The sequence below is a fragment of the Pyxicephalus adspersus genome, chromosome 4 (assembly GCF_032062135.1).
Source record: "Pyxicephalus adspersus chromosome 4, UCB_Pads_2.0, whole genome shotgun sequence".
NCBI lineage: Eukaryota > Metazoa > Chordata > Amphibia > Anura > Pyxicephalidae > Pyxicephalus > Pyxicephalus adspersus.
Window position 1 is genome coordinate 7,178,018 of NC_092861.1, and position 14,233 is coordinate 7,192,250.

Below are 14,233 nucleotides of genomic sequence, written 5' to 3' on the forward strand. Positions count from 1 at the left end.
TAGCAACCTCTGGAGGAACCCTGGAGTTCCATGGACGCTTGGTTGAGTAACATTAGAATAGAAGATGCTGATGTCCATGAGCCAGGTAATGAGGCAGTTCAACCCTATTTGCTGCAGCTTCTCATGCAAGAAGGTTATACAGCTATGAAGCATAAAAGTAAGGGTAGAAATTAGCTTTAATATTCTTGAGGAACATTAAAACGGAAAAGGAATCATCACGTTATCTCTTCTACTTTGCAGGTCTAAAAAAAATGTGCATTCCTGGTGCATGGACAAAAGGAGACCCCTCCAAAGTCATGCAACCAGCAGCATCAGCAGTTATATTGCAATATCCTGCAGCTGCTGCTCCCATGGACTGCAATACTCTGAGATATACAGATAATGAGTGCAGCGGAGCTGTGCAATGCAGCGTGAAGCCCTCAGCTGTGACTCAGGCCATGTGCTCATCTTTCATCTGAGTTATCTCATCAGCAGGCTGAAGCCCACTCATCTTCTCGTCACTGAGCCGATCTGACAATCTACAACTTACTCCAGAGAGCGGTTATGTCAACGCTACAGTCTGCAGCATGTCACAGGTATCCGAGGAAACAACTTACATACTACAGCCTGGTGAAACTGGAGAACCTGGTGCATGGTTTAGAACCAATGTGCCACCATGTTTTAAATTTTGCCATCTATTGGTTGGAATTGTGATATGCCTTGGTGCTCAAAACGATCATTGGATGATTGCAGGAAGGGCTGAGAGCTTTACATATAGCCTACTTGGCTACTGCCTGTTCTGGGGCAGCCAACCTTGGAACTACAAATATCTTCAGTGGTGGCCTATTGTTTAGTAATCTGGCATGGCCGAATGCTAAATGACGTAGTTAGACACATATATCAATAATGCACAATTGCCTTCAACAAGGAAAATCCACCACATAAAGCTTTAGGGTGAAAAACAATCTAACCAGCATTTCCTAAATGTTTTAACATGGGGGAACTCTTGAAATCACTTCAGGGAACTCCTTCTATAATTACTATATATCCACAGATCACAGTATATTAACGTGGTGGTCATTGGGAATAATATCTCTTAAGGTGCGTACACATTTCCAATTTTTATCGTTCAAAACGAACGACGAACGATTGGGCAATTGGGCCCAAATTGGGCAAAAAATCGTTCGTAAAAAAGTAACCAACGACGCCGACGAACGAGGAAAGTCGTTGGAAACGAACGACCGGACCGGCGGATCGGATTGGACGACGATCGTTGAACATCGTTCGTGTGTACGGTCGTTCGTTGATCGTCCATGTTCAGAGCATGCGTAATGAACGAACGTTCGTTCACTTTCCTGACGTGCACATAGTTCCTCTATCGCTCAAACGATCGTATCTATTGTGTGTACAATATCTACGAACGATCGTGTCGTTATCTCTATGTGCAGGATCGGTGCTATACGATCGTTTGTAGATATCGTGCAGGATCGTTCGTCGTTCGTTTTCCAACGATAATAATTGGAAGTGTGTACGTAGCTTTAGATTGCTGGCCATTGGGAAGAATGTCACTCTTACAGATATCAAAAAAGATCATTGGTGTCACTTAAACTGACCCAAGCACAACTTGATCATTGCTCAATGAATCCCTAGCAACTCTGGAGGATCCTTGCTTACCCTGTTCTAGATGTATGAAGGTCCCAGATAAGTATGTCCTACAGAAACAGGAACCTTCTTTGTAAGGATACCACAAGTAGATTATTACAAAACAGTGGGTAAACACCTAAACAAGGGTTTGGAACTCAAGGCACTTAAAAATACGTGCATGGCTTGGAAAGACAATGGTTCCGACTCATGGTGGAAGTCCAGGACCAGTGGATCAATGTCCAAAAGCACATTGTTTGAAAAAAAGTTTAGTAGACCACAAGTAAAATAAAACATATACATTACAAGAGACAAACTTCTCTTTTGTGTCCCAATAGGGTGATGCATCAATGCCTGTCCAATTAAGGGCTCCTGGAAGCTGTGCCAGGCATATCCATATAGGAAATGACCCTGGCGCCAACCCAGAACCTGTATATTAGTTTTCATCCTAATATGATTGGAGCAGTTGTTATTGGCATCAACTGTCTACACTACCCAATATCAATCAGATTGCTTTGTCACTGTCCACCTGACTGGCAAAGCTCAATTTCTACAGGTCCTGGGATGTGGCACAATCTATTTATAATTATAGATATGGTGTGAACTTGACTATTTTGTTTTGGTTTTCTGTACTGCACAATAGTCATAATAGAAGAGAGGGGGTGTACTGAAGTCCAACAAAGGGAAAATAGTCAGGGCTGACAACACTGCTGAAGAATTCAGTAAAGCAAAAGCAGTGTTGTCAGCTCATTACAGCAAAAGAAGAGGTCATTGGATTTCCTTGATGGTCAACAAGTATCTTTTAGTATCTTTCCATAATTGCAACATTTTCAAGGGAGACCTCTGGGATAAAATAGAACCTTGATTGCAGGTCATCACCTTCATAGTTGACATCATTTATGCCTTATTTGCTTAAAAAAAGCAAATACCTAGTCTTCTCCCATTTTAGCTGTGCACACCACCTGACATAGCCCGGTGGTTACTGAAAAGTTGGGTCACAATACAGGTGCAGCCACCCACCTACAGCTTCTGCTCACCCAGCTTAAAAGAATTCTGGGGAGAATACTGCAAATATCTATAGATACTCCAATATCTTGGATGCAAAAACTCACAATAAAAATGGAGGCTGCTACAAAGAGGGGTACCTCAATGGAAATGCCCATGGTTTTGGAATGGGATGTCATAGGTTTGATGGTCAGGTGTCCATAAGACTTTGGCTACATAATGTGTGTCCTTATCTGCACATAAGGGGGGCTTTGCATACACAGAACATGCAGGGAGGTTTTGCAACATAGATGGACCCCAAGGCTAGCTAATATTGATGGCAAAGAAACGCAGAGATGTCCTCTTCCAGATACCAGAGACCATTGACAACATTTTTCTTCTCCGTACAGCCACCCCACAGGAGGGACATGCTGAAAACATGTACGACTGCTTACATTGGTCCCACCAACCCTAAGGGGTGACTTAGCTGGCCTTCTTCATTTTTATCACAAAAATCTGCCTACTCGTTAGATCTAGCTCGGCTGGACTGGGAAAAAAAAAACTCAAAGCCAATCCTGCCGAATCCAACCCACACCTCAAACAGTGACCTAGATAACTCTGAAGAAAGAGAGAAAGAAAAATGTATACACTGAATATATATATATCACCTTAACAAGCTGAGCTCCCCCCAGACTTATCTTCTAACAAGGGATCTGTAAGGACATCATTAATCATGCCGTGATACTACGGTCACTGTACACAACTCGCTGAAATGAAACGGCTTCAGGCAAGTTCCTTAATTGGTATTTTACAGAGTCAGATAGTGTTCTTTACATAAATATATATAATGCTTCCTGGAAGGAAGATCCAGCTTTGCAGAATTAAACACAAAAAGCAAAAGGTCACCAGGAGGTAAAGGTTGGGCAGAAGGACATTTAAAGCATTTTTCCCAGCTTTTGGTGGCTTTTTTGCTTTTGAGCTTACAATGCATGGTGCATGGGTGTAGAGCTCAGATCTATACATGGAATTGCCAAGAATAAACCTAGATGCCGGGGACATTGTTACTCCCACATGTGCATCATTAGCGTCTCTGCCCAATGGCTGAAGAATATCACAGTGAACCCTGAGGACTTCAGGTAAGGTAGAGCTTGGCTCTATTCCAGCCATGAATAGACCTAAATGCCAGGACAATGAAACTCATGTGTGCAGGATCGTAGCAGACCCAGAAGACTCTGAGCTTTGCAGTACAACTTCTATACACAGCACTGTCACAAAGTGACCCAGATACCAGGGACAATGAAACTCCTATGTGTGCAATATCATTGGCCACAAAATGGAAGAAATGAATAGCACTGGACCCAGAATACTGTGGACCATGCTGTATAGAACCAGCTATATTCCTGGCACTGTCCTAGATAGACCTATGTGCCGAGGACAATGTAACAGCTTCATCTGCATCTTCATTGGCTGCTCTGTTGCCGAAAAGAATCGTGGTGGACCCTGAAGACTACAGGCTATGCCCGTTTTTATACCTGACACTGCCATCGATAGACATCATATTTGGCCTCCCAGTGGCTGAAGAGGATCATGGTGGACCTAGATGACAAGACAGGGAGCTTGGAAATCAGTGTGTGCGAATATCAGCAAAGTATCCTGTGCACATCACACAATTATGGAATAAGCTCACCTACACCAATAAAAGTTTAGTTCTGCTTTGGTTATCCTAATGTATGTTTGTCCCTATAGTGAACTCTATGTCTTTAGAAGGTGGAGCCATACAGAGCCAACAATGGAATCTTTATGTCTGCTTTGTGAAGTGGATGAGGAGAGTAAATGCAGATTGCTGACACTTGTTCAACACACAAGAAGGGGGTATAGAGAGGGCTTACAGTATTTCCCAGGGCTTTTGTCTCCAGTTTTGTATTGCACCACATACCTCCTTATATAAATTGTATTCATCAGTAATTTGGGATTTTGGGAATACCCAATTATGAAGATGTGATTTTACAAGTCTACAATGTTTCTCCTAAATGATTGTTCATACAGAAACAAAACCTTTGGTTGTTGGAAAACTGTGTGTTTGTTGGTTAGGGGGGCAAAAAATTGAAAAAAAACTCACTGCACCTTACCTAGACTTGCACTATCCAGCACACCATGATGTTCAGTAGCATGTTGCAGTATGAGTTGGGCTGCGTTGCCTTAATACACTACTAATCCGCTGAGACCCTCAATGCTTTTTAGAACTACAGAACCCCACTATCACCATGTCATGGAGGAGAACAGACAGGAGGTGTTTGGGGTTTTAACTTCCTGTGCTTGGATGAGGACGCTTATTATTGTGCATTGTACAATGGTATATTATTAATATTATTACACAGTATTTAAATAGCCCAGACATATTACGCAGCGCTGTACAAAGTTTATAATAATGTCACTTGCTGTCCCTCAAAGGGGCTCACAATCTAAGGTCGCTACCATAGTCATATGGAACAAAAGTTCAATTTTGTGGGGAAGCCAATTAACCTAACTGCATGTTTTTGGAATGTGGGAGGAAACCAGAGTACCTGAAGGAAACCCACACAAACACGGGGAGAACCTGCAAACTCCATGCAGATATTGTCCTGGCCCAGATTCGAACCTGGGACCCAGCGCTACAAAGGCCACCGTGCTGCCCTATAATGGTATAATGATACATACATTGTGGTACTGCACAGGGTAACGTACGAATATTACTGCAGTGCATGAGGGCCCCTTCCCATACTGTATAATAAAGTGTGAACTCTGCTGTTCTGCATGTGATTTATCTCCATATTTAGAATAAGTTCAGGCTGGCATTAAAACAAGCTCGTGGTTTACTGACCACCAGGCACCAGGTAACAAGTAGCAACCCTTTGGCTTGCCCAAGTGTTTGCAAACCAAAAAAAATGTCTACAAAAGAAGAAAGTCCATTTAGGCTTTTGGGAAGGCAATGCGCCCTTGAACGGGGCATAATGTCGGAAAAAAATGTGCATCAACAATACCACCTGAAAAAAAATAAACCATTTTTTCCAAGAATAAATATTTTTTTCATTAGGTACCACTTGAAACCCTGCTGGTGTGAACTCTTACCCCTAAACACTTTTGATACATATTCATGCCAAGCAACATCTGGCATGACTCTGGAAGCAGCGGGTAATTTATACATCTTGGAACTAATTAATAAATTAATCCTCGGTGCTCAAGAATAATGAATATACACTTCCTCTTAATACGTTCATTTTATTGGAGGACACGGATCATAACCCGCTGTATTATCAATGTATTGTCCAAACAGGGGCGCCAAATCATGCCACAGCTTGATTTCCCCTTCTGCCCATCAAGATCTGTATTTCAAAATCCCCATATGGTCCAATGACCCAGCAAACAGAATGCTTGGAGGAATAGCTACGTCCTGGGGGTGGCTAAATCTGGGGGACAGATCCCATCAATGGCTGCAAGAGAATACGGGTGCAAACCAGAGACTGCCATGTACTGCATGATTTAGGCCGCTCCAAGTCATGGCCCAATGGGCACTTACATACCGTGCTGTGCCAAGTATGGTGCAGCACAATGGGATGAAGCTTCAAATGGATCTACAGATTATTAAATTCTGTTTTTAATATAAAGACTGGGAATCATTGCAAGGATTAAAAATGCTGCAATCATATCCAACACATTTCAGGGTTCATACATATGCCCTTCATCAGGGCTTTGGGTGAGGATAATAAGTGTAATGTGTCATCATTGGTAAGTTATTACATGCTGGCTAAATGTGGCCAACATGGGGAGTTGGTGCCCATGCACGTACACAGCAAACATACTGTGTATATTAAATAATTGCCTTTCACATTTCAGGGAACCTACCTGGTGGGTAGCAATAAAGCCGGGTCACTGTGCTACAATACTAAGCAAGAAGCAGTACCTGCCTATGCAATGAGGTGATATGCCTCCTGCCACTATACACAGAGATTGCCACCATGTGAAAAGTCACATCACCCTCTGAGGTCTGTTCTCTTTTCACACTGTGATGATGCATGCAGTGTAAATTACGGGATTGGCATTGGAAATGTATAATTATCCTGCACATCCAATTAATACAATTATATAGGCTTTATTGGTGGTTTTTAAAAAATAATAATCTGCTTTCATTAAACAATGCCGTTGTGCCCATCAGGAACCCACCCTGAGAAATGCCACTTGTTCAGGACGTGGATGTAAATGGGCTCCGGGAGATCAATGGCACTGAGATGCAACCAAGGACATTTGGAAAGCCAACTGTTCAGGATCTCACAGAGGCTGAGCAATGCAAGACCTGCGCCTTTGCATTTGTAAGCCACCCCTCCTCCACTCTTTTACTTACCTTACCCCAGTTTACTGAGGTCTCAGCTGTGTGGCCTCCTTGGCACCAATTGACATCTACTCAGAATCATCCCTACCAGGCTCATCCATGCACGCCGCAATCCAGAGTGCATATTCTGATAATAAATTGTGTATAGAACTGAATGCAGACAGCAGTGCCCATGCACAGACCCAATGGAGCAGATGCTCAGAGAAGGCTGCCCAGTGCCTGCAGAGGCTGCACAGCGAAGCTCGCACATTACATAGACAGTTGTTAAAAACTGAGGATCAGGCAGGTCTTCAGTACCCCATAATGCCATGCTGCACCCCTCAATATGGCACCTGACTGTCGGATATGAAAACACACCCAAACCTCGATTGGAGCAAAGTAAAGATTTGTATGCCATATGTATTACATATCTGTGTTCCTGGGCTTTTTATCAGGGTTTATTTTGATACCTTTAATCAATGCCATTGTATCGGGAGGGTACCAGTGACTGGTTCCTTTGGCAATAGTATTGTGGTGCCGGTTTTGTGGAGTAACGAGCACCCAGCTCTGGTATAATGAAGAGTGATGAGCCCACACAACACGCCTCAGCTGCAACCCAATGATCGGAGACTTACAGCAGCTTTCGGGCCACTTGTCATGTTCATTACCGAGCCTATGTGAGCAGCTGGGGCCACCGCTCATCCCTCAACAAAGAATGCAACCCCCACCACCAGCAATCTTCAGCATGGCAGAAGCCCCCTCTGTCATTCATCATCACAGGCCCCACACCCTACACAGGGCCAGAAGCAGGTGACGGGCAAAGTGAGCCGGGGCCGGGTCTACAATGCCGGCAAATATGCTGTGTTGTCACACTTTGTATGTCATCGGCGTCTGTTATCTGTAAATGTGCAGAGACAAATTCTGAGGATAAAAGGATAGTATACCGGTCACTGGGGTCATCAAAGACGGAATGCCAGCAATGGACATAACAGGAACCCCCTGTGACAATAAATATATGGATTAGTGGATGAATAATAAAAACTGCTTTTGTCTCCATCATTTATCATCCTCAGGATTCAGGGGTCTGATTTAATAAAGATCTCCAAGAATGGACAAGATGGATAAACCTGAGTGATCCAGCAAACCTGGAATAGATTTCTTTAAAATAATTTGATTTTAATTGGCTTTAAATCCTGGACCAGAACGGCTCCAAGCTTGCTGGATCACCCAGCTTCTCCCACCATAATCTATCTTCTCCAATCTTGAAAAGCTTTAATAAATCAGGACCAATGAGTTAAAATAAAAAAGCATAATTCTGCTCGGCGTTACAGCTGCTTGCAATACCTGCTTAGCCTATTGAATATTGCTTGTCACTGCTGCCAGGTACTCAATGGTTGGCACCAATGGTTACACAACAAAGCTCAGCCTGCAAAAATACCTAAATTACCTAATTATTAATTATTCCTAAAATAGTGTGAATGGGCTCTAAATTGTCCAATGAAGAAAGTCTGAACCATTTCAATGGCCCAGGCAGTATAGCGGGTATAGGCAATGGAACAGCAGGTATAAAGAACTGGAAAATGCTGGAGATTTTGCTGCAAGAATTACCAAGGCATACAAAACACAGCAGCTAATAAACACTATAAGTGACTCTATTAGGGGGTCATTGATATCAGACAGGGACTACCCCGAAAATAAAGCAGGTTGAAAAATATTGTGCATCTGGAAATTGAATAAAATATCACTTAGCACAGCTTCCAGTGCTGATCTGTTATGACTATGTGAGTTGGTTGAACAGTGTCCCCCCTGCATCATGTCATGGTTCCTTCTATAGATGCCTGGTGACTGCAGAACATCATAGGGATGTGGGGAACTCAGGAGAAACCACTCTAGACAAGGGGGGGACACTAGAAGTGTGGAATCAGACGGGCAACAGATGCTCTGCAGCAAAGTAAGGTTAAAGCAACGGGCCAGTGGGTATGTATGTATCGATAGGTATGTTTAAAGCTTCTTTTATCCCAGGGTGGAACCTGTGTCATTTAGTTGACCCCCAAAAGGGTCACTTAAAATATCAATTTTGTAGCAATCGATCAATACAGTCAAACACAATGCAGAAATCATCATTCATACTCTTCTCAATCCATACCATAGGGGGCACCTAAAGTTTACTGAACCTCCATGAATCCCACAGGAGTCATAATGGCAGGAAGTTCCGATTATGCGGTGCCACGGTGCAATTCAATAACCAATTACCGGTGTCACCGCAGAAATGAATGGATAGTTACCTAAGCTACAACATTATCAGTTCATTATGGGGAAACCAATTGGAACGAGGAGCATGCTGGGACAATGTCAATGGGACAGCTTAAGTCAATAAGTTCATTTTGTAGCTCCATGTGATAGGCTATAAAGAAAAAAACGATCTCCTCTGCTATGCCTGAGCCTTTATATTTAAAAAGCACCGAGCCATTATAATACCATCTATGAACCAAGAAGTGCCAACGAAACACAACTCCTTAAACTGATCACGTGTAGTTGTAGGAAGGTGACAACACTTATCGGAAGCAACAATTCTGCAGACCGAGTGATTATCAAAGCACTGGTGACTCCACCCTGAGCTCTCCACTTCCTGGAAAGACTTCCAAAATGCAGCGGTGAGGAGTTTGCAAGCTCTACTCATAGTGCCAGTGATACTGTACAGACCAGCGATCAGTAAGAGAGCGCCAAAGGTGCGGCCGGCCTTGTTCACAGCATCCCTACTCACCTAGGCTAGTTCACCTCTGAAAGGTAACATTTATACCAGTAATTGGTGCACAGTGGTGCCATTCATTCCAAATAGCATTTCAAATGGCTCCCCACTACAGTTTGCTGGAGAACCTATGGGGCACTGCACCCTGCCACACGGTACCCTACATAAACCATAAAATGACTATTTCTTCTGCCTTCATCAGAGCTTGTTCTGGAAGAGGGTGGAGCTACTGTTCTTCACATATGTGTAAACTTCATTTTGAGCTCTGTAAACTAGATTTGTATAAAATGATGTGGATAACCTCAAAACAGAAAGCCGAATCCACACCTACATAATATATATGAAAAAATATAAACAAACCCCTATGTGGTCACTTTAAAGCCTGAGCTCCTCAAAAAGCCCCCACCTAGGCAGTATTTTATGACTGAGGTCATCTTGTGGCAGAGAAGAGGTACTGCAGGGGACGTCACCCGCAATAAGGTTAGCAGTACAGGCAATAGCTGGCATTACACAGACCTGCTTGTATAAGTAGCAGAAACTCTCTTGCAATCAGCTTCCTTTTATCCGCAGTTATCAGTCAGCTGTATTTCTCATTATGTTCGTTTATCAAAAAAAACAAATTATAGTCGTGCAAGCTCCTGCTACATTTCACACAGCAAGATCAGACATAACACAAATGTGCCCAGGAAATGTCTTAAAACATAAAGCTGGTAAAAGGGAATCTGTTAGCAAATTACCTTCCTGAGAAGCCTCAGGAAGAAGCTGAATGTGGCCACAAAGTCACCAATGCTGAAAGGGTTATTACAGGCAGGCACAATATAGGCCAGGGAGACTCCAGCAGTCTATTGTATTCCCAGGTTGCACTGCACAGAATGTGCACAACAATGCCCAGGGAAGCTCCTGTGTAGGCTGGTATGGGACCAGCAGAGAAGGGGTTAATGCTTGATATGTCAGTTCATGAAAGTAAGTTTTTTTTTTTTTTAATGCAGCAAACTGCACTGCATGGCATGTGTGGTGTGTTGATGTAAGATACAGCACCATAGCAGCACCACATGCTGTCACTGTGCCCTAAAAACCATTATAAATGAAGAGCACTGCAATGCAACCTACAAAGTGCATTAAAATGCATGCATTTCGCTGCAATGCATAAGACTGAAACCAGCCAAATAGTAATATTACCTAAAGTTTCCTGTTAACCTCTGTACAACAACACTCAGACCTGAAGAAGGAGGCCAATGCTCTGAGCCAAAAGGGGTTCTGTTGCTTTAAATAGTGACTTTCACTTCAACACTGGGAAAAGCAATAAGAACTACTTCATTGTCCAATCACAGGTCAGGGTGGAGAAATGACTTAAGCTGCGTACACACGGCAAATTTTTCTCGCCCGATAATCGGTATCGGCCAATTATCGGGCGAAAATCGGAAATGTCTTAAAACATAAAGCTGGTAAAAGGGAATCTGTTAGCAAATTACCTTCCTGAGAAGCCTCAGGAAGAAGCTGAATGTGGCCACAAAGCCACCAATGCTGAAAGGGTTATTACAGGCAGGCACAATATAGGCCAGGGAGACTCCAGCAGTCTATTGTATCCCCTGGTTGCACTGCACAGAATGTGCACAACAATGCCCAGGGAAGCTCCTGTGTAGGCTGGTACGGGACCAGCAGAGAAAGGGTTAATGCTTGATATGTCAGTGCATGAAAGTAAGTTTTTTTTTTTAATGCAGCAAACTGCAGTGCATTGCATGTGTGGTGTGTTGATGTAAGATACAGCACCATAGCAGCACCACATGCTGTCACTGTGCACTAAAAACCATTATAAATGAAGAGCACTGCAATGCAACCTACAAAGCGCATTAAAATGCATGCATTTTGCTGCAATGCATAAGACTGAAACCAGCCAAATAGTAATATTACCTAAAGCTTCCTGTTAACCTCTGTACAACAACACTCAGACCTGAAGAAGGAGGCCAATGCTCTGAGCCAAAAGGGGTTCTGTTGCTTTAAACAGTGACTTTCACTTCAACACTGGGAAAAGCAATAAGAACTACTTCATTGTCCAATCACAGGTCAGGGTGGAGAAATGACTAAGGAACTTTAGCAGTCATTGTCTTTTATTGGCAATGTGTGAATACCAATAATATGATCTCAGGAAGTTGGGAGGAGCAGGTTATTTAGGCACATGAAGGGTGCTTGTAGTTATCAATCATAATCAGCACCCAACAAAAAAATCCACCACATATCCTGCACCATAACCGTATGACACAAACATGATAAAGCAGTAATGCATGGGCAGGGAGATCTGACACCAGCACTTGGAGTGTCAGTGTGAAAGAGACTGCCAACAAGCATACCCTCAATACAAAAACTGAACCAACTGTATAAAATCTTCACTGGCATACATAAAGTTAATCAATGAATGTGACCATCACTGAAAGAGCCAAGCAGCACAACACTGCCAGCATGCAGCAGCCTGGCATAAACAGTCACACTGATGGGCTCCCTCATTAGGGATGCCTATGGGAAGGAATGAATGTGCCAGACTACAGACAGCATCAATCAGGAGGATACTAGGAAACAAACAGCCAGCAAGCATCCCATCAATATACAAAGCAGAGTAAATGTAAATTATTCCTATTTATTATAAAAAGAAAAAGAGCACCAGAACTGAGTGGGTGAGAGGAACAATACTGCCATCATGCAGCAGCCTGGCACAAACAGTGGCATTGATGGGATTCTAAATAAGGAAGTCTATGGGAAGCAATGAGTGGTCTGGCAGCATCAATCCGGAGATCAGAAGGTACCCCCTCCCCCCCATCAATATACAAAGCTGGACTAAATGTATAATGGTTGTTATTTAATAAAAAAGGGAAAGCAATGATTGAGTTAAATGTACAATGCTGCCATCATGCAGCATCCTGGCACACATAGTGAGGATTCTGATGGGAAGCAGCCAGCATACATCACCATGAACACACAGAAAGCTCCATGTCAGTGTAATGGGTAGCAATGAATGGGCCAGGCTACAGACAGCAGCAATCAGGATATTAGGGACACACAGGCATCATGCACCACTATAAATACATACAGCAATCATAATATTGTCAGCAGACACTGGCTCCCTAATTTGGACGTCTTTATAGAACTGTGCAGAAACCCCATAGCCTACAATGAATAGGGAGGAGGCATGCAGCTGCTTATAAATGGCCTGTAGCCTGCACACAGGGATGAATTGAGCAATGGGCAGCCTGGGTGGCATGGTGTGAAGTGGGCACCGGGCAGCACTGACCTGCTGTGTCTGGGCTCGGTGCAGCTCTGGCTTTAGCTGGCTGGGCTGGGCTCTTCTGCGTGCGCCTCTCACAGAACCTTGAAACGGTAGAGACACAGGAGGGCGGGTATCTTCGGATGACAGATGTCAACCTCCACCAATAGCAGTGCTAAACTCTGGCAAGCATCCTAGAGTGAACCAGAACGGTAAACCCGATAGGTCAACAGTAGCAGTAGTTCTATTTCTGATGTCAGTTTATAAACTTGGCCTTGACTTGAACTACGTATCCCGACATACAGCGCGGCGAGCGGCTGGCGAGACTGGGAGGAGTCTGCGCATCCCTAGGATGGTGGGGAATCGTCTTACTGGTTGCCATGGAGACCTGTGAGGTACCTGACAATGACGGAGAGGCCCAGCCATGTGTTACACCCGGGGGAGAGGAGATATTATTCCTGCCGGGGCACCACACACCGGCTGCCAGCTCTATGTACACACACAACGCTGTGATATAGTACCAGGCCGCAGATATGAGGCCATATGGTGCTCAGACATGACATGAAACTTCATATATGGGATTCATGTTTATACATCTGACCTATCTCTATTACTATACATTTATATAGCTCTGTCATATACCATAGTGCTGTACAGGGAGCACTGAGCAAGTCACACATTATTTTTATACATTTATATAGCTCTGACATATACCATGGTGCTGTACAAGGAGCGCTGAGCTAGTCACATTATTATTATATATCTCGGACGTATACCATAGTGCTGTACAAAGGAGCACTGAACCAGTCACACATTATTATTATATATTGATATAGCTCTAACATGTACCATGGTACTGTACAAGGAGCGCTGAGCTAGTCACACAATATTATTATACATTTATTTAGCTCTGACATATACCGCAGTGCTGTACAAGGAGCACTGAGCCAGTCACACACTATTACTATTTATTTATATAGCTCTGACATATACCACCGTGCTGTACAAAGAGCGCTGAGCCAGTCACACACTATTATTTTACATTTATATAGTTTTGACATATACCATAGTGCTGTACAAGGAGCACTGAGCGAGTCGCACACTAATATTATACATATGTATAGCTCTGACATATACCGCAGTGCTGTACAGAGAACACAGAACCAGTTCCAGCAGTCTCTGTACAGAGGAGCTGACACTCTAATGTCCCCCCAAAATCACACACTAATAATATACAATTATTTAGCTCTGACATATACAATAGTGCTGTACAGAGATC

General features: G+C 43.3%; 1 protein-coding gene across 1 annotated transcript in view; it reads right to left on the minus strand.

Annotated features, from left to right (window-relative positions):
• Window positions 1-13,151, minus strand: part of DPYSL5 (dihydropyrimidinase like 5) — a 58,671-nt gene extending 45,520 nt beyond the window's left edge. Inside the window, exon 1 of the mRNA XM_072407301.1 lies at window positions 12,982-13,151. The gene's annotated coding sequence lies outside the window, so the exon portion shown is untranslated. The remainder of the gene's footprint in view (window positions 1-12,981) is intronic.
• Window positions 13,152-14,233: the final 1,082 nt, after the last annotated feature.